The sequence below is a fragment of the Equus przewalskii genome, chromosome 4, assembly GCF_037783145.1.
Source record: "Equus przewalskii isolate Varuska chromosome 4, EquPr2, whole genome shotgun sequence".
Taxonomy (NCBI): domain Eukaryota; kingdom Metazoa; phylum Chordata; class Mammalia; order Perissodactyla; family Equidae; genus Equus; species Equus przewalskii.
The window spans coordinates 50,062,124-50,082,661 of NC_091834.1; the positions used below are offsets into that span (position 1 = coordinate 50,062,124).

At 38.7% G+C, this 20,538-nt stretch overlaps 2 long non-coding RNA genes across 3 annotated transcripts in view; one reads left to right on the forward strand and one right to left on the reverse strand.

Annotated features, from left to right (window-relative positions):
* The window catches only part of LOC139082814 (uncharacterized), a 68,823-nt gene that overhangs the window by 5,993 nt on the left and 42,292 nt on the right, over positions 1–20,538 (reverse strand). For both annotated transcript variants that reach the window (XR_011539072.1, XR_011539073.1), the window contains 2 exons: positions 14,872–14,989; positions 13,937–14,134 (listed from right to left, as the gene is read on the reverse strand). This is a non-coding gene — a long non-coding RNA (uncharacterized lncRNA). The remainder of the gene's footprint in view (positions 1–13,936; positions 14,135–14,871; positions 14,990–20,538) is intronic.
* LOC139082815 (uncharacterized) lies at positions 1,766–13,666 on the forward strand. Its single transcript, XR_011539074.1, has 3 exons — positions 1,766–1,915; positions 12,956–13,025; positions 13,148–13,666. It is a non-coding gene; the product is annotated as an uncharacterized lncRNA (long non-coding RNA).

A 20,538-nucleotide genomic window follows, 5' to 3' on the forward strand; every position in this document is an offset into this window, starting at 1 on the left:
CTGAACATAATCAACTTTCAATTTCCTCTGCGTAGATTACACAACTTTATGCATTCCTTCTCTTCATTCAGACTATCTCCTGCCCCATAGTCTCCACTTCCTTCTGGCCTGCCAGTTGAAGCAATTTTAGTGTTTTTCCTTGATGAGGGGTAAATTGTACCTGTAGATATCTAACTTTCTGGCTGCAGGCTGCACCTAGGTACCTGCCCCCAAAGGCTATATAAAGTAGCAGAGCAGAAACAGGTTCTGCGCTGGGATAATTTAACCCCATTTATGAAGCGGGCACTTACTGATTCTGTGATCTCAGAGACTCTGTGCCCTACCACCTCCGTGGATCCCAGGAACTTCCACGCTCACTCTGCTTTAGCCAAGAGCCCTGACATGACGCATTGCTGGTTTTCAACCTTGGCTGACTCCTGGCCAGGTTAGAGCTGACTCTGGAGCAGCTAAGTAGACCAAGTTCATTTTTAAAAATAAATCAAGAAGCATTATGGCAAAAGAAGAGAGATAAAAATTAGAAAACACTTTAAAAATAAAATGAGCCATTTGGTGATCTCTTCCCCTTCCAAGAACCTGTCTATCTAGCCCTCTGTTTCTCTCAGCTTTATGTAAACTAATGCAGCCTTGGCAGAAAGAAAAGGCCATGCCCAAGAGCACCTTGCAGCATTCTGCCCAACTTTCTTTCAGGTACTACGGGCCCTAGATAAACAACTCCCAATGCAGACCAGGACAACAATGCCACACAAACTACCTGTCCTCTCACCAAGAATACAGGCCTACTTTTCCTGATACACAAAGGATGGGCTCTGCCCTGTGACAGATGGTTCTAATAGAGAGAATAAAGATGGCCCATTTACTGTCAATCAAACCACACAAGCAGGCAGGGAAGTCTAGGCCCCAGTTCTGGGATACAATTGGTTCTTAAGCTGCCTGTGTCACAATGGCCTTTCATTTTTCCTCACAAATAGTATTTTCTAAACTTACCTCCATTTCTTTATTTTCTTTTTACTGCTGCCATTTCCCTTAGTTTCCTCATGTAGAAAATGAGAACTCCATAAAAAATTTACTGTTTGCCAACTATTTTAAATATAGGAGATGCTTTTATTCTTATGTCAGTAATCTGAGATTCAGGAAATATAAGTAGCCAAAGCTCACACAAGTGAGAGCTAGTGCTTAAATACGAACTCAGGGGGCCGGCCCGGTGGCATAGTGGATAAGTGTGCACGTTCCGCTTTGGCAGCCTGCAGTTTGCCAGTTCAGATCCCAGGTGCAGACATGGCACCATTTGGTAAGCCATGCTGTGGTAGGCGTCCCACATATAAAGTAGAGGAAGATGGGCATGGATGTCGGCTCAGGGCCAGTCTTCCTCAGCAAAAAGAGGAGGATTGGTGGCAGATGTTAGCTCAGGGCTAATCTTCCTCAAAAAAAAAAAAATACACAAATAATAATAATCATAATTTTTTAAAAAGATTAAAAAAATACAAACTTGGAACTCTTATTTAAAAATCCTGCTACTTTCTATTAGACCATGCTGTTGTTAGTATAAGTGAATGAAGGAAGGAATCAAAGTATATTATAGTGTGCGAAGCCAAGGGTACTAAGAGATAGTATAGAATTGTGTTTGGCACATAGGAGATGCTTATGCTATTTAAAAAAGAAAATCAAAAGACTCAATAGATACTTATTAATTGATTTCCAGACCCAATGGGCTTCATCAAACATATTGCCACAGCCCATAAGTTCTTCCTTCACATCCCTGCCAAGCACAGCCTGGTGCCACATGGTAACTTTGCTGACACAGTCTAGTTGCTCTTAACCAGGGTCTGGTCTCCTTGGGATTCAGCACCCCAAGGTCAGCCTGACCCTAGAGGAAAAATGAGCAAGGGACAAGCACTTCTAAGGACACAGGAGACAGGTGAGTGTGGCTTTGACATTTACAGGAGTTGGAAAAATCTCTATTTAGAAAACTTCTATAGAGATATAAAAAGCTATCTATAAAGATAGCTAAAATCTAAAATTCCCACAAAAAAATTGAGATTAATATAATGTCCTCATAACTTAAAGGAGTCTCTTGAATTCAGAAAAGAAGAAAACTCTGCTCTTAGATTTATTTTTTTAATTGAAAAGCACCAGATATTTGTTTTTCTTGTGGAAAGCCAGGCAATACATTGTCTTCATTGGGTAACTTCTTTGAAGCTTTCCTTTAGTGGAATGAGTCAGTGGTTAGTTTGCTCTTTCTTCAGATCTCAAATATTTTAGTTAAAAATAAAAAGTATTTTTAGCATTGCTGATTCATAGTTACCAAAATAATACGATTGCAGATCACGGGTAGTGCATTCGTCCTGGCTCTTATGCTTTGGTTCCAATGGCTAGACTGGGGCAGTCTCTGAGGTGTTCAAGTTCAGATTCAATCCCATGCAATGAGGCTGCTCCTCACACTGAACCAGGAGCTACCTCTGTAAGGCCAACTCCACTCCTTTCTCTTGCTTCCTTGCAACAGCCAGAGCCATTCGAATTTACCTCAATCTCAAATTTAAACATATTGGGTCAGAAGCCCTAAGGAAGGGCATGGATTTCAAAGAGGAGCCCCCAAAACACAAGGCTTCTTGCCCTGAATCCAGTGATATCTGTGAAAGATAAAGACATCACCATTGCCTATATATTTCAATTTACTTTCCAAATGCAGCAAACAGGGATGTTGTTTATCTGGTTCAAATTCAGAGCCAAGTTATGTGTCAAGAGGGAGTCTTAATTTCTCATAACAGAACACGTTTGGCCCTAATGTGTGACTTATGAGTCAGTATATCAAATTTGACTAATGTGTTTACTCTAAGTGGGGAGCAAGCCGTTAGCATTACAAATCCTGAACTTTTGAGAGAGGAGGGACACAACTTTGATTTCTCTGCTTTTTCATTAATTAAGATGAATCGAAGTTGATGAATAAACTTTCTGAATTGCTTAATACCTCCCAGATATCAGTATCAAGGCCTTGGCAAGGTAGGTGAAAAAATTTCCATGAGCAAGAAGCAATTGAGAAGGACTTCTTCTGCAGAATGAATTCTTAGTAATGCCTGTGGGAAATTTTCCTTTATCCTAACATCTTTCCTCTTCCTTGCCTTGCCCTATTCTTAATGTTTTTAAATACACCAAATAATGGCTTTCTACAAATAGCCAGTAAATGGAGTCGGAGAAAAAGCTACAGTGTAGCCCTTCTATTGCAGCCATGTAAATAAAAAACAAGCTATATTGCATAATCCAGAGAGACATCACATCTTCCTTCCTCCCGGCACAACTTGTACGGTCATTAAGTGTGATTAAAGTCTCAGGGACCTGGCCACAGTCATATCTATTTTGGTCCCATTGGCTCGATCCCTCCCTGCAGCTAGCAGGGAATCACCCTCTTTGTGTAAATGTTTGCTTGTTGGAGATTCTTAAGCAGAAGTTAATAGTACACATGCTTCAAGAGGAGTATTAAATCAGCCACGATAAACAATTCTTGGGCAATGTTTAGACTGGCCAAAGTCATCCTAAGAATTGTGTAAAGGATAGAACAACACATGTGGCATCTATGTACTAGGACTGTCTATAAAACAGAAAAGCAAAGTAGAGATCTGTCAATAAACCAACTGATATAATTAATGTGTTCTATCAGTGTAGGCGGATAACAAATTAATGACTAGGCAAGTACCAAATCTCTACTTCCTTCTATGCGGTGTAGATACAGTTAATGAATCATGAATGTTTAGTACTCTTTACCAGCACTTACAGAACACACTTGGAACTCCTCTGGAAATTCACTTTGATCTCTTGTTTGAAGTCATGTGCCAACACTCTGGACCCTGGTGACATCAACTTTCACAACCTCCAGGCTATTTCAGAGCAAAACTAATCAGGTAAAATCGGCACCAAAAGAAGTTTCAAAACGACACAGTCATGCGTTCAGGGAAACTTTGTCTAGGCATCCAGGATCTCGATAAAATCACAAATGTTTTTTAAAAAATACATATGTACAGGAGCCAAGATGGTGCCGTGAGTAGTCCTCTTTGTCTCTCGCCCTTCAAGTCTACAATTATTTGAACACTTATCGCTTGACAAAGGATATCCAGACAGCATCTCAGGACGTCTGAGACACCCACGCGACTATACATCGGAAGGCGGATGGACTTTCCTCCGGGAGGATGTGGAAATAGGTGAAAACTCTCCGACCCCGACGGGCAGCCTAGTACCCGCAAGTGGCTTTCTTCCAACGGACGCCCCCAGAGGATCCACACACATCTAGGGCAGGAGCGAGAACACAACAGAGGAGCGACGGTGGAAACAGGTGACCAGAACCCTACCTAAACCCCCCGCAATTACTCCTAAATGCAGAGGGAAACTTTGGAGTTGCACACCTGAGCCCGCGGGGAGAATCTCTCCCCGCCATTGGCGGGGAGACCCAGCCTGGTGCTCGGGGCGCCTGGAGGGTCCCAGAGAGAGACACGGAGGGCACGGAGGTCTCCCAGCTGCCGTTGCCCGCCCCGTGGGACTAGGGATTGCCGGAGATCTCGGAGAGGACCGAGGCTGGGGGAACTTTCAAAGGCCGGTTCGGCGACCCGGAGGGGAAGCGCTGGAGCTCCGCCAGGCAGCAGACAAAACTCTCTGTCTGCCATTAGCAGAGGGGCCACGCTGAGCATTCACGGCTCCGGGAGAGGCCCGGAGAGAATCCCAGAGGGCGGGGCGACCCCCAGCTGCCGTTGCCCACCCCGTGAGGCTAGGGATTGCCGGAGATCTCGGAGAGGACTGGGGCTGGAGAGAGTTCCAGAGACCCAGCTTAGTAGCCTAGGGGGAAACCCTACAGGCTCACAGCAGCCTTAGGGAAAGCCTCTGCACAGCACCAGTAGAAGGCACCCAGCCGCCAGCCACAAGGCTGGAAGACCCCAGGGCAAAAGCAGCATAGCTAGGTGTACTAACCACAGACTGTAGAAGATGCCAATAGCTCTCCTGCGACCCATAGAGGACAAGTGAGATTTGGTGGGTGCCGACAGCAACGGAGCGACAAATATAAGTGATCCCACCCCTGGCCGCTGGAAAAGCCCATAACACCGTTGCAGACCCCAAGGAGAGAGCGCATCTAGGTGGGCAACAACAGTAGGCACCTGCAGCCTGAAGCCCCCCTGTGACGGCCCCCACGGCAGAGGAGGGAATCCAAAGGGCCACTGTGGCTACGAAGAGGGGCCCAGGCCCAGTTAGCAACTACGGACAGGGTTCCTGGTTGGTGAAGTATAAACAGCTGCTCCCCCCACCGCAGCAGCTGAAACAAGTGAAAGGAGCAACTAAACTCTATCTCCATGCGGAGGCACAAATCAACATCATCAAGCAATATGAAAAAATACATTAAATCTCCAGAACAGAAAGAAAGTAACAAATACACAGAAAACAATCCCAAAGAAAATGAGATATATAACCTAAATGATGATGACTTCAAAACAGCCATCATTAGGATTCTCAATGAGTTAAGAGAGAATTCTGACCGACAACTCAACGAGTTCAGGAGCTATGTCACAAAAGAGTTTGATACGATAAAGAAGAACCAAACAGAAATATTGGAAATGAAGAACACAATAGAGGAGATTAAGAAAAATCTAGATGCTCTGAACAGTAGGGCCGATAATAAGGAGGAAAGAATTAGCAATTTGGAAGATGGCAATATAGAATTGTTGCAGGCAGAGGAGGAGAGAGAAGCAAGACTTAAAAGAAATGAAGAAACTCTCCGAGAATTATCAGACACAATTAAGAGATGCAACGTAAGGATTATAGGTATACCAGAGGGAGAAGAGAAGGAGAAAGGGGCAGAAAACCTATTCAAAGAAATAATGGCTGAGAACTTCCCAAATCTGGTGAGGGAGATAGATCTTCAGGTGACAGAAGCCAATAGATCTCCAAACTTTATCAATGCAAGAAGACCAACTCCACGGCATATAGTAGTGAAGCTAGCAAAAGTCAACGACAAGGAGAAAATATTAAGGACAGCCAGGCAAAAGAAACTAACCTACAAAGGAACCCCCATCAGGCTATCAGCAGATTTCTCAGCAGAAACTTTACAGGCTAGAAGAGAGTGGAATGATATATTCAAAAATCTGAAGGACAAAAATCTACAGCCAAGAATTCTCTACCCAGCGAAAATATCCTTCAAATACGATGGAGAAATAAAAACTTTCCCAGATAAACAAAAATTAAGGGAGTTCATTGCCACAAAACCTCCTCTTCAGGAAATCCTCAGGAAAACCCTCATTCCTGAAAAATCCAAAAAAGGAAAGGGGCTACAAAACCAAGAGCAGAGGAGATAAGTAGAAGGACAACAACAGAGAGTAGCAGCTCTACATCAGAACAGATTAAACCATGGGATGAGAAACAAAGGAAACTGAAGAAAACCGGAAAACAAGACACAAAATGGTAGTGGTAGGCCCCCACGTCTCAATAATCACTCTAAATGTAAATGGATTGAACTCCCCAATCAAAAGACACAGAGTGGCAGGATGGATCAAAGAACAAGATCCAACAATATGCTGCCTCCAGGAAACACACCTCAGCCCCAAAGACAAACACAGACTCAGAGTGAAGGGATGGAGAACAATACTCCAAGCTAATAAGGAACAAAAGAAAGCAGGTGTCGCTATACTAATATCAGACAAGGTACATTTCAAAACAAAACAGATAAAGAAAGATAAAGAGGGACAGTATATAATGATAAAAGGGACTCTCCACCAAGAAGACATAACACTTATAAATATATACGCACCCAACACAGGAGCACCAAAATTTGTAAAGCAACTCTTAATAGAACTAAAAGAAGACATCAACAACAATACAATAATAGTAGGGGACCTCAACACACCATTAACACCAATGGACAGAACATCCAGACAGAAAATCAACAAGGAAATAATAGAATTAAATGAAAAATTAGACCAGATGGACTTAATAGATATATATAGAACACTTCATCCAAAAACAGCAGGTTACACATTCTTCTCAAGTGCACATGGAACATTCTCAAGGATTGACCATATTTTGGGAACCAAAGCAAACATCAATAAATACAAGAGAGTTGAAATAATATCAAGCATCTTTTCTGATCATAACGCTATTAAACTAGAAATCAACTACAAGAAAAAAGCAGAGAAAGGTGCAAAAATGTGGAGACTAAACAACACGCTTCTCAACAAACAATGGATCATTGAAGAAATTAAAGAAGAAATCAAATATTATCTGGAGACAAATGAAAATGAGAACACGACATACCAAATCATTTGGGATGCAGCAAAAGCAGTCCTAAGAGGGAAATTCATCGCAATACAGGCTCACCTCACTAAACAAGAAAAAGCTCACGTAAGCAACCTCAAACGACACCTAACAGAACTAGAAAAAGAAGAACAAACAAAGCCCAGAGTCAGTAGAAGGAGGGAAATAATAAAAATAAGAGCAGAAATAAACGATATTGAAACAAAAAAGACAATAGAAAGGATCAATGAAACAAAGAGTTGGTTCTTCGAAAGAATTAACAAAATTGACAAACCCCTAGCCAGACTCACCAAGAAAAGAAGAGAGAAATCGCAAATTAATAAAATCAGGAATGACAGAGGAGAAATCACAACAGATACCAATGAAATACAAGAGATCATAAGAGAATACTATGAAAAACTATATGCCAACAAATTGAACAACCTGGAAGAAATGGACAAATTCCTAGACTCCTACAATCTCCCCAAACTGAATCAGGAAGAAATGGAGAATCTGAATAGACCAATCACAAGTAAGGAAATAGAAACGGTAATCAAAAACCTCCCCAAAAACAAGAGTCCAGGACCAGACGGCTTCTCTGGAGAATTCTACCAAACATTCAAAGAAGACTTAATACCTATTCTCCTCAAACTGTTCCAGAAAATTGAGAAAGATGGAGAACTCCCTAACACATTCTATGAAGCCAACATCACTCTGGTCCCCAAACCTGACAAGGACAACACAAAGAAGGAGAACTACAGGCCGATATCACTGATGAACATAGATGCAAAAATCCTCAACAAAATTTTGGCAAACCGATTACAGCAATACATCAAAAAGATTATACACCATGATCAAGTGGGATTTATACCAGGGACACAGGGATGGTTCAACATCCGCAAGTCAATCAACGTGATACACTACATCAACAAAATGAAAAACAAAAACCACATGATCATCTCAATAGATGCAGAGAAAGCATTCGACAAGATCCAACACCCATTTATGATAAAAACCCTCAGTAAAATGGGTATAGAAGGAAAGTACCTCAACATAATAAAGGCCATATATGATAGACCCACAGCCAACATCATACTCAATGGACAAAAGCTGAAAGCCATCCCTCTGAGGACAGGAACAAGACAAGGGTGCCCACTTTCACCACTCCTATTCAACATAGTACTGGAGGTGCTGGCCAGAGCAATTCGGCAGGAAAAAGAAATAAAAGGAATCCAAATAGGTAACGAAGAAGTAAAACTCTCGTTGTTTGCAGACGACATGATCTTATACATAGAAAACCCCAAAGAATCCACAGAAAAACTATTAGAAATAATCAACAACTACAGCAAAGTAGCAGGGTATAAAATTAATGTGCATAAATCAGTAGCATTTCTATACACTAACAATAAACTAACAGAAAAAGAACTCAAGAACTCTATCCCATTCACAATCGCAACGAAAAGAGTAAAATACCTTGGGATAAACTTAACCAAGGAAGTGAAGGATCTATACAATGAAAACTACAAGACTTTCTTGAAAGAAATAGGCGATGACATAAAGAGATGGAAAAACATTCCTTGTACATGGATTGGAAGAATAAACATAGTTAAAATGTCCATACTACCTAAAGCAATATACAGATTCAATGCTATCCCAATCAGAATCCCAAGAACATTCTTCACAGAAATTGAACAAACAATCCTAAAATTCATATGGGGCAACAAAAGACCGCGAATTGCTAAAGCAATCCTGAGCAAGAAAAACAAAGCCGGCGGAATCACAATCCCCGATTTCAAAACATACTACAAAGCTACAGTGATCAAAACAGCATGGTACTGGTACAAAAACAGGTCCACAGATCAATGGAACAGAATTGAAAGCCCAGAGATAAAACCACACATCTATGGACAGCTAATCTTCGACAAAGGAGCAGAGGGCCTACAATGGAGAAAAGAAAGTCTCTTCAACAAATGGTGCTGGGAAAACTGGACAGCCACATGCAAAAGATTGAAAATTGACCATTCTTTTTCACCACACACCAAAATAAACTCAAAATGGATCAAAGACCTAAAGATTAGGCCTGAGACAATAAGTCTTTTGGAAGAGAATATAGGCAGTACACTCTTTGACATCAGTTTCAAAAGAATCTTTTTGGACACTGTAACTCCTCAGTTGAGGGAAACAATAGAAAGAATAAACAAATGGGACTTCATCAGACTAAAGAGCTTCTTCAAGGCAAGGGAAAACAGAATTGAAACAAAAAAACAGCTCACTAATTGGGAAAAAATATTTACAAGCCACTTATCCGACAAAGGGTTAATCTCCATAATATACAAAGAACTCACACTGCTTAACAACAAAAAAACAAACAACCCGATCAAAAAATGGGCAGAGGACATGAACAGACATTTCTCAAAAGAAGATATGAATATGGCCAATAGACACATGAAAAGATGTTCATCATCGCTAATCATCAGGGAAATGCAAATCAAAACTACACTAAGATATCACCTTACCCCCGTTAGATTGGCAAAAACATCCAAAACCAAGAACGACAAATGTTGGAGAGGTTGTGGAGAAAGAGGAACCCTCATACACTGTTGGTGGGAATGCAAACTGGTACAGCCACTATGGAAAACAGTATGGAGATTTCTCAAAAAGTTAAAAATAGAAATACCCTATGACCCAGCCATCCCATTACTGGGTATCTATCCTAAGAACCTGATAACAGATATCTCAAGAGTCCGTTGCACCCCTATGTTCATCGCAGCATTATTTACAATAGCCAAGACATGGAACCAGCCTACATGCCCAGAAACTGATGACTGGATAAAGAAGATGTGGTATATATACACAATGGAATACTACTCAGCCATAAAAAAAGACGAAATTGGCCCATTCACAACAACGTGGATGGACCTCGAGGGCATTATGTTAAGTGAAATAAGTCAGTCAGAGAAAGACGATCTCTATATGACTCCACTCATAGGTGGAAATTAGTATATTGAGAAGGAGATCTGATCGGTGGTTACCAGGGAAAAGGGGGTGTGGGGGGAGGGTACGAAGGGGGAAGTGGTGTACCCACAACGTGACTAACAAAAATGTACAACTGAAATCTCACAAGCTTGTAATCTATCATAATAAAAAAAAAATACATATGTACACACACACACACACACATACTATAGAGAGAAAAAGATAAAGAAGCAAAGAGACCTTTAGTTTTCCTTAGTCCAAATCAGGATTAAGGCATTATTTAGGGTATTCTCAGTAAGAACTGGGGATTATATTTCTCTATACAAATCAGCAAAATGGAGCAAAGTTACGTGAGGTTCGCTTGAGGCTGTGTCGCTTTCCCCATAGTGCTGATCCAGAAACTTGAAGGATATACAGTAACAAAGAGGCCAATTCTATGGGACAAATCCTGATTTGGGGTCAAAAAGAAAAATGCACATTTTTTTTTTAGCAGAGGTAGAGAGGAGGGGCTTTATTCCACTTTTGTTGTCTGATTCACAAGTGTTGTTAAATATTTACCAGAAATCTGACAGCAGTTTCTTTTTTTTTAAGGTATACTTTTTGGTGAGGAAGATTGGCCCTGAACTAACATCTGTTGCCAATCTTCCTCTTTTTTCTTTTTTTTTCCTCCCCAAAGCCGCAGCACATAGTTGTATATCCTAGTGTAAGTCATTCCAATTCGTCTACATGGGATACCTCCATAGCATGGCTTGATGAGCAGTGTGTACGTCCGTGCCCAGGATCCAAACAGCGAACCCTGGGCCACTGAAGCAGAGAGTGTAAACTTAACCGCTCAGGCACAGCGCCAGTGTCTCACAGCAGTTTCTTAACATTTCTTAATCACTGTTAATTATGTTTGTTAATCATAATGTCATTCCATTAACAACTCTATACATTTCTTCAAAGTTGTACAAGGTAAGTCTTACTACCGTAACACTGTTAACCCATCCTTGTAGAATAAATATTTGCTTTCAGTTTCTCTGTGCCAAGTTTTATGCAATCATGTAATCTAAATCTCCTTTTGTAAGTAAGGTATGTCTTCAAGAGGATGAGAGGGCAGAATCTAAAGCCTTGTCTGCCTTTTCTCTATAGGTCCTTGAAGAAAGGGTTCTATGTCTCTAGAAAAATATACTTAGGGCACTTCTGACAAGTATCCCAGGAGTGTCTTTGAGAAATATTTCAAAGACCATTCAAGTCTCCACTGCGCAGATTTTCTCACATCCTCAAGGCTGATGTGAGCTGTGTTGTATATCTACCAGGGCACCAAATGGCTGAAGGTCATATTTTCCATTCTCCTAATTATTGTTACTTCTTTGTAACTATTTTCATAGAAGTGCAGCCTAATTTCTTTCCCAGAACCTGTGTCTTGTGGGTGCTGACTTTCATGATTAATCTTAACCCTGAATCAGCTCGGATAGACTCTGATGACAGGTCGTCCTATGACGGTCATTAACTGCTGCTTGCACGAACACATCACTGAATGTGACTTCGGGTGGGTTTTCCTCATATGCAGAGGAGAGAGCTGCCTGTATGGAGTGACTTCTCTGTTCTCCAACCAACCATACACAAAAATAACCTTTCCCCACTCACTGATAATAAATTTCTATAAAGAAGATAAGCCATCTAACCAATAACTCTCATAGTAAAGTATATAACAAGCATTATAACTGTCTATTATTATTATCATTATTATTCTTAGAAGTCTACTTCTATAGAATATCCTAGGAAATGAAAAAAAAAGACAAACTCTCACTTATGTGTAAATGGCTGGCATCAGGTTCTTCCTGTGAATGTATTTTGATAGACGGAAGGGGGAGGAAAAGAGAAGATAAATTATATTTACTGAGGAGGTACCATGTCCCAGACTTTGTACTAGGTGCTTTATATAAATTATGTAATTTTAATTCCTGCAAACATGGTAAGCTGTAGATAACATTATCTTTATTTTAGAGATGAATGAATGAAAATCTCGGAGGAGTTAAGCAATTTGTCTGAAGTCCCATGCCTGGTCAATAGTAAGTTTGGGATTCAAATAAGTCATTTTAGCAAAACAACATTGCTCTAGGCAGAGGAGGGGAGTGTGGTGTACAATTTTTCTGAAGTACGTACACACATACAAAATTTCAAGGAGTTGTGAGAACCAGGGTGATGAAGCAGAGAACATGGAAAACAATCTGTCTACCTAAGCTTTGGGTAAACCTGGGATAACATAATATTTGGACTCTGTCCTAGGTCAGAATATATCTAAGAGAATTTGCCTCTGTCCTTTTCCCCCATTTTATCTAAAAGGACGAAAGAATAATTAGGAGTGTGCATGCATGACAAAACTAGGCTCTTAATTCCTTTCAAAAGAATGAGTTACACTAGACTTTCTTGCATATCTTTGTCTGGGAAGTGTTAAAATAAATATTCCAGAGAGACAGATTCAGAATTAGAAAAGCCATAAGTGACTCAACAGCCATTTCCAGCATTTAAATCAAGACTAATCACATAGTTCCCAGTGTTAGCCCAAGTCCCTTCCACCTATTTCTCTTCTCTGCCAATAACCAGTTTTTAATCTATTTCAGGAAGGAGTCCAGGGCACTGTGGAAAAGAAAGTTATCCTTAAAATACTTCCTGAAGCATTACCAGAAATCATGTTTTGAATTTCTAAATGACTTGCATTGTTCTAAATTTTTAGGCTGCGCCCATGACCACAAAGATAAATGGGCATTGGGACAACCATGTGAAGGACCAAGTTGCAACATGAAGTAAGTGTACTGTTCAGCATGAGTCATTTTAAAACAGAAAAAAGAACAAAGGCTAGAAAAGATGATGCCACATGACAATATTTCAAATAAGACACAAGGAACTTGTCTATATTTGCTTTCAGGTCACGAAATACCACATGAACTGAATCTTCAAGAACCCACTGGATATGGATCACCCTGATTCAACAACACAGTTAATCATATCCTCAGGCCTACAGCAAAAGTAGTGGTTCTTAACCTGGGCTGCACAAAAGAATCACCGGAGGAAGTTTTTGGGTTTTGTTTTTGTGCTTTATAATACCACTGTCTGGGCCCCAACATCACAGATTTGGATTAATTAGTATAAGGTGGGGCCAGGCATTCAGATTTTATAAAGCTCCCTAGGTGATTCAATGTGAGCCAGAGTGGAGCACCACTATATTAGCTGTATACAATGGATTCAGGAATTTTACCCCCCAACCCTTTAGGGCCACCAGAACTGCCATCATGTCTTTATATCCTATGAGAACTTGTGCAAGTTGCTGATCCCTGAGAGTTAGTTTCCACATCTCTAAAATGGAGATCAGAACACCTTTGAAGCATGTGCTTTAGCACAGGGCCCAGATCACCATATTTTCTAAATAAACGTCTATGAACCTAGACACACTATTTTTCTTCAATCATTTTTTGATTCATATGTCTCTAGAATGAATATTGAGTGTAAGGTTTATGTGAAAATATATTTTAAATGTAACAGCATTATTTCTTTTGCCTGTGTAACTTAACTACAGCTTCAGAATGCCCAAACGATTGGCTTGAAAGTAGGGAAATAGTATCGCCTCATATTTGTTCTCTCTATATATCCCCAACTTGGAAAAACAGTGCTTTTGGTGTGATATTCGTTAATTTTATTTATTTTGTTTAAAACTCACCTGTACTTATAGCTTCATACTTTGGATATCAGAACTCCCAAGCTGGTAATCTTGGTAACAAAAAAACCACCCAATTTACTGTTGAGACTTTGAATACTTTTTATCCTGAGTTTCTGAGAAATTCATGTCATTTTGCTGTGAGCTTGAAGGAAGAATTTAATTTGCATCTTTTTAATCTCCATTGTACTAGCACAGTTTCTGAAACAAAGTGGATATTTATTATATATTTATTAGATTTATTTTCAAAGATTTACTTCAACATCCTCATGATTAAACGATGTAACACAGACATGTGACCCAAACTTTAGAATCTACTCACTGTCAAAGACTCTAGAATCAAAAAAGTGAGAGTGCCCATTTGCCTATGCAACTACCATACAGCTTATATTTGGGAGTATCTTTCGCTTTCAGGAAAGTTTTATGATAATTCATATTTACACATTTTGAGGGGTAGGTTCTATTTGATTCCTATTCTGGGTCTGTAATTAAATCTTTGACAAATTAGTTGAATTTTCTCCCAGGAAAGTAAAAGAGACAGAGAGTCAATAAATAAAGATACTTCACAGAGGTATTTTGGCATTTGTAGAGTTACGAATTTTAGAGTACAAGGTAATTCTCTTTTAGTGAATACATGGACTGCTTTATTATATAGAGGAGGACTACTTACATTATAGTAATGAAGGATAAAATACAGCCATATGCGACAGACACTGTTAGTTTCTACTCAGTATTCACCCCTATGCTTTATCCTTAGGGTAGCAATGTGCCCAGACTCAGGCGATGGGTTATGATTAGACTGAGCCAATCTTAACAGTTTCAGTAAGGGTCTTTGATTTCCCAGCTCCCCTTGCAGCAAGGTAGAGTCATGTGATCTGGTCCTGGCCATGAAATGTACAGGGAAGTGTCTGCTGGGAGCTTCTGGCATTTCTGTGTACCTCTTAGAAGAGAAAAGACGTAAGAGGCACAGCCGCTTCTTTCAGCCTCTGATTGGAATAAAGCATCCTGTAGGTGACTGAAGCTTCTTGAGCCATCTTGTGACCATAAGACAGCAATCTTAAGGACAGAAGACAACAACATAAGGACAATGGAGCTAAAGAGAAAAGGCTCCTAGATCTTTGATGGAATCATCAAGGAGCTGAATCAATGTCAGCAAACACCTATTGCAGACTTTTTATTATACGAAAAAAATTAACTACTTAGAAGAAAACCATAACTTCCATGTATGAAAGATTACGAAGCATAATATCTTCTCCCTATAAAATTCATAAGATGGTAACATTTCATCTGTGAATGAAAAATAGTCTTTCATAACTAATCAGTCAGTAGGAAAGACATTTTAAACCCAATTTCACTGTTGCCCTCATTTTCCTTCCAAATTCCTGACATTAAAAACAAACTACTTCTCGTGCCAGCCCAGTGGCACAGTGGTTAAGTGCACATGTTACGCTTCAGCGGCCCAGGGTTTGCAGGTTCGAATCTGGGGTGCGGACATGGCACTGCTTGGCAAGCCATGCTGTGGCAGGCATCCCACATATAAAGTAGAGGAAGATGGGTGCGAATATTAGCTCAGGGCCAGTCTTCCTCAGCAAAAAGAGGAGGATTGGCAGCAGATGTTAGCTCAGGGCTAATCTTCCTCAAAAATAAAAACAAAAACCTACTTCTGGGCCAGCCCCCATGGCCTAGTGATTAAGTTGGGCTTTCTCTGCTTTGGCAGCCCAGGCTCCATTCCTGGGCATGGACCTATACCATTCGTCTGTCAGTGGCCATGCTGTGGCAGCAGCTCACATGAAAAATAGAGGAAGATTGGCGATGGATGTTAGCTCAGGGCTAATCTTCCTCAGCAAAAAAGAAAGAAGGAAAGAAAAAAAACCTATTTCTACTACCTCAAACCACTACAATCCTTATTGCCATAAACAGCTTGTCTTTCTCTCTCTCTCAAATATATATGTATGTATGTCTATACATATATATATATAAACACACACGCACACATAATGCGTACCCAACTTCTCTGAATAATTCCCTCCCCTTCAAAACATAGTTTTGAACATTTGGCAAAGTGATTATTACGAGCAATGAGTTTCTTGACTGCAGGAGATGCTTCTAACATACTTTAATTCCTATGACTAGCCCACTGCCATTGCATTTTTTTAAATAACAGTAAGCTGACCACTTATACCAATTGTGTCCAAATTAAGGACTATGAGTAACCTTGGTTTCAAATTAACCAAGACAGGAATATCCACAGAAATACGAGAGCAGAGAATGAACATCTCTTGAACAGAGCTTTTCACCCATGTGACTCATCAGAGACCAGGATTTGGAGAACAGATTTGCTTTTAAAACCCAAGGCTATTCTGATCCTGACTCCTTGTACAGGCTTGGAAAATTACCTAAGTTCTTAATGCCCTTGATACTAAATTTGCGTAATAGTAATTTCTTTCTTTTTACCTCATAGGATGTTGAGCAAATTAACAATACATTTTAAAGTACTGCACACATCAATGTATTCAAATATTTGTTTCCATTTCAAACACTCCAGAAATACTCAGTTACCAGTTTATATATAACAGGTAATCCTCTTGCTACATAACCTGACAATATCAGCCACAGAACTAGTTTATTTGGGGGCACATAACAGATCTGTGATTCTTATACTCTGCTTGACCTGAGGACAGGGTTATTAATCTAAATGGCTTTTTTTTTTTAATATATCAACAGTTATTCAACCATGTGACAATCTGTGATACAGATAGAGCCAAACAGTAAAAGTATAAATTTCCTTAAGTTCTAGATATATAAGCTACAGTTTCAAAACATGTCTATAACATTATAGAACTATTCAAAAGAAAGTACAGAGTCTCAATTTAATCTGCCCACTCTGTTCATAAACCTTAAAATATCACAAGACCACAACATATAACAATTTATCTGTTTACCAAAATATATATATATTGTTTTGCATAAAATATTGTATAGAACATATCAGTGTTCTAAAAAGTAGACAAATGCAACCATTCTTAAACATAAGCTTATAAAAATCACTAGAATCACATGAATTTTTGTTGGTCCTCAGAAAGATAAAAGTGAGATTCACTTAGGGGCTGGCCCAGTGGCCCAGCAGTTAAGTTCCTACATTCTGCTTCTGCAGCCAAGGATTCACCAGATTGGATCCCAGGTGCAGACCTATGCACTGCTTGTCAAGCCATGCTGTGAGAGGCATCCCACATATAAAGTAGAGAAAGATGGGCATGGATGTTAGCTCAGGGCCAGTCTTCCTCAGCAAAAAGAAGAGGATTGGCAGCAGATGTTAGCTCAGGGCTAATCTGCCTCAAAAAAAAAAAAAAAAGTAAGATTCACTTAAAAGTAAGTTTTTCCTATTAATAAGTTAATAGGAAAGGGGCTGGCCCCGTGGCCGAGTGGTTAAGTTCACGTGCTCCGCTGCAGGTGGCCCAGTGTTTTGTTAGTTCGAATCCTGGGAATGGACATGGCACTGCTCATCAAACCACGCTGAGGCAGCATCTCACATGCCACAACTAGAAGGACCCACAACAAAGAATACACAACTATGTACCGGGGGGCTTTGGGGAGAAAAAAGGAAAAAATAAAATCTTTTAAAAAATAAATAAATAAATAAAAATAAAATGCAGTTATGTTTTAAAAAAATAAATAAATAAGTTAATAGGAAAAACAGAAAAACCAAAGAGATCATGTATAAAAGCAACTGTCTAGTATGTCCTGTGTTGAGAAAGGTAAATATATATTACCTATTTTCTAAGAGTGTAGAAATAATCCATGTTACCCAACCTACATTACTATTAAATGGCATTAAAAAGGCCAAAAAAAAAAGGTAGTTTTTAAATTGAATTTTTTTCCCACATATTAGCCTTCTTATAAAAGGCCAGAGATAATGGATTGTCATACATTATCATTTAACTTCCCTATGCAGAGAAGTAGGGAAGTGAAAGGAGATGAAGAAAGGTGAAATAAATTAAAAGACTGATGAAGATAAAAATTTGGTGAAATCTTAAAAACTACAAATCCAATAATTTCATTGGTTAAAGACTAAAGAAAAATGAAGAAAACACCAAATCACACCAAATTAAATTGTTTAAAAATCAATAATGTTTTTAAAATAACCAGAGGGAAAAAAGACACATTATATATCAAAGAACAAAGATAAGAATGACACGAAATTTTGGTCAGAAACATTGCAAGCCAAAAGACAAGGGAAAGAATAAAAATAAATATAACCTAGAATTCAACACCCAGCAAAAATATCTTCAAAAAATGAAGGCGAAATAAAGGCTTTTGCAGATATACAAAAACAGAGATAATTCACTGCCAGCAGACAGGCACTTCAAAAAAAAAAAAATGGTAAAAAGAATCTTTGAGGAAAAAGTAAACTGATTCCAGAGGGAATTTTTGATATATACATAACAATAAAGAACACTGGAAATAATACAGAGAAACAGAGGAAAGGAGGGAAGAAGAGAGGAAAGAAGAGAGAGAAAAAACCAACTTACCAAATCAGAAGTAAGTGGAGACATCACTACGTAACTTATAGACATTAAAGGGATAATAAGGGAAAATGATGAACTTTATGTCAATAATTTTGCCAACTGTGATGAAGGGGTTAAATTCCTTGAAAGACATTATTTACCAAAGTTCACTAAAGAGAAAAAGATAACCTGAATAGTCTTATATTCATTAAAGAAAATCAATTTATAGCTTCGAAACTTCCTACAAAAGAAAAGTCCAGACCCAGATAGCATCTCTTATGAAAGAATGAAATAGCTTAAGAAAAAAATAGCTCCATGTATACACAAACTCTTCTAGAAAATAGAGTGGGAAGACATCATTACCCTAATATCAAATCCAGATAAAGGCAGCCAATAAAAAAAAAACTAAAGACCTCTATTTCTCATGAACATAGACACAAAATTCTTTAACAAAATTTTAGCAAATTTAATCCAATTATATAAAAAAAGAATAAAACATCACAATCATTTTGGTTTTATTACAGAAGCACAAGGTTGCTTTAACATTCAAAAATCAGTCAATGTAAATTCTTCAGTTCTAGAGCCTACAAAAGGAAACACCACCCAATTAGCTCAATAGATACAGAAAAGGCCCTTGACCAAATTCAACATCCATTCATGATAGAAACTCTGGGCAAACTAGGAATAGGAGGGAAATTCTTGAAACTAAAGGCATCTATGAAAAACCTATTGCTGACGTCATACTAAATGATGAAAGATTGAGTGCTTTCCCCCTAAGTGCAGGAACATCCAAGGATGTCTATGCTCACTATGTCCATTTAACACTGTTGTGGAGGTCCTATTCAATACAATAAGGCAAGAACAAATCAAATGTACATGGATTGAGGAAAAAAATTATACCTCTTCTTATTCCCAGAATATGTGATAGTCTATGTAGAATAATTTGTGGAATCTACCCACAAAGAAACTTGATTAAAATTAATTAGTAAGTTTTGCAAGATTGCAAGATAGAGCGTCAATACATAAAAATTCATTGAATTTCTACATGTTGGCAATGAACAATCGGAAATTAAAATTTAAAACAAAGCATTACCACTCATAATAGCACCAAAAAATATTAAATATTTAGGGAAAAACTTAAAATATTTACAAGACACGCGAGTGGTGAATACAAAACATGGCTGAAAGAAATCAAAGACCTGAAGAAATTAAGAGATATACTGCATAGTAAATCAAAAGATTCAGTATTTGGAAGATGTCTTTTCTCCCCAAATAGAGCTAAAGAGTCAACACAATCCCAATAGAAACCCCAGAAACTTTTTTGTAGGAATCATCAAGCTGATTCTCAAATTTCTATGGAATGTAAATGACCTAGAATATATAAAATATTTTCAAAAATAACAAAGTTTTAGAGCTTATACTATCTGATTTTAAGACTTTATTATAAAATTTCAATAATCAAGATAGTGCGACTTAAAGATATACATAAAGATAAATGGCACAGAATAGAAAATATGTAAATAGGCCTCTCCATATTTGGCCAATTCATTTTTTATAAAGACGCCAGGGAAATTCAATAGGGAGGGGATAATCTTTTCAACACATGGTACTGGAACAATTGAATATCCCTATGTAAAAACAACAATAAACCTCTCACTATATATAAAAACTAACTCAGAATGACTTATAGGCCTAAATATAAAACCTAGAGTTATAAAGCTTCTAGAAGAAAACATAGGAAAAAATTCTTTCTGTCCTTGAGATAGGCAAAGATTTATTATTATAGGGCACAAGAAGCAAGAACTATAATTAAAAAAATAATAAATTAGACCTTATCAAAAATTAAATACTTAAAAGCTGCTGTTAAGAAAATGAAAACGTAAGCCATAGACTGAGAGAAAAAATTTTGGAAAAAGTGTATCTGTCAAGAGCTGTGAAAGGTCTGAGATTTTATACCACTAGCAAACTGACAGGTTAGCCTGCCACAGTTTCATGGATTCTAGCAGAAGACCTGAGACTCTTGGGTCACAGACAAAGGACTTCGTTACTCAGAGCAGAGCAAGCACCTGTGGGAGGGATGTGCAGCTGGGCCCTGGTGGA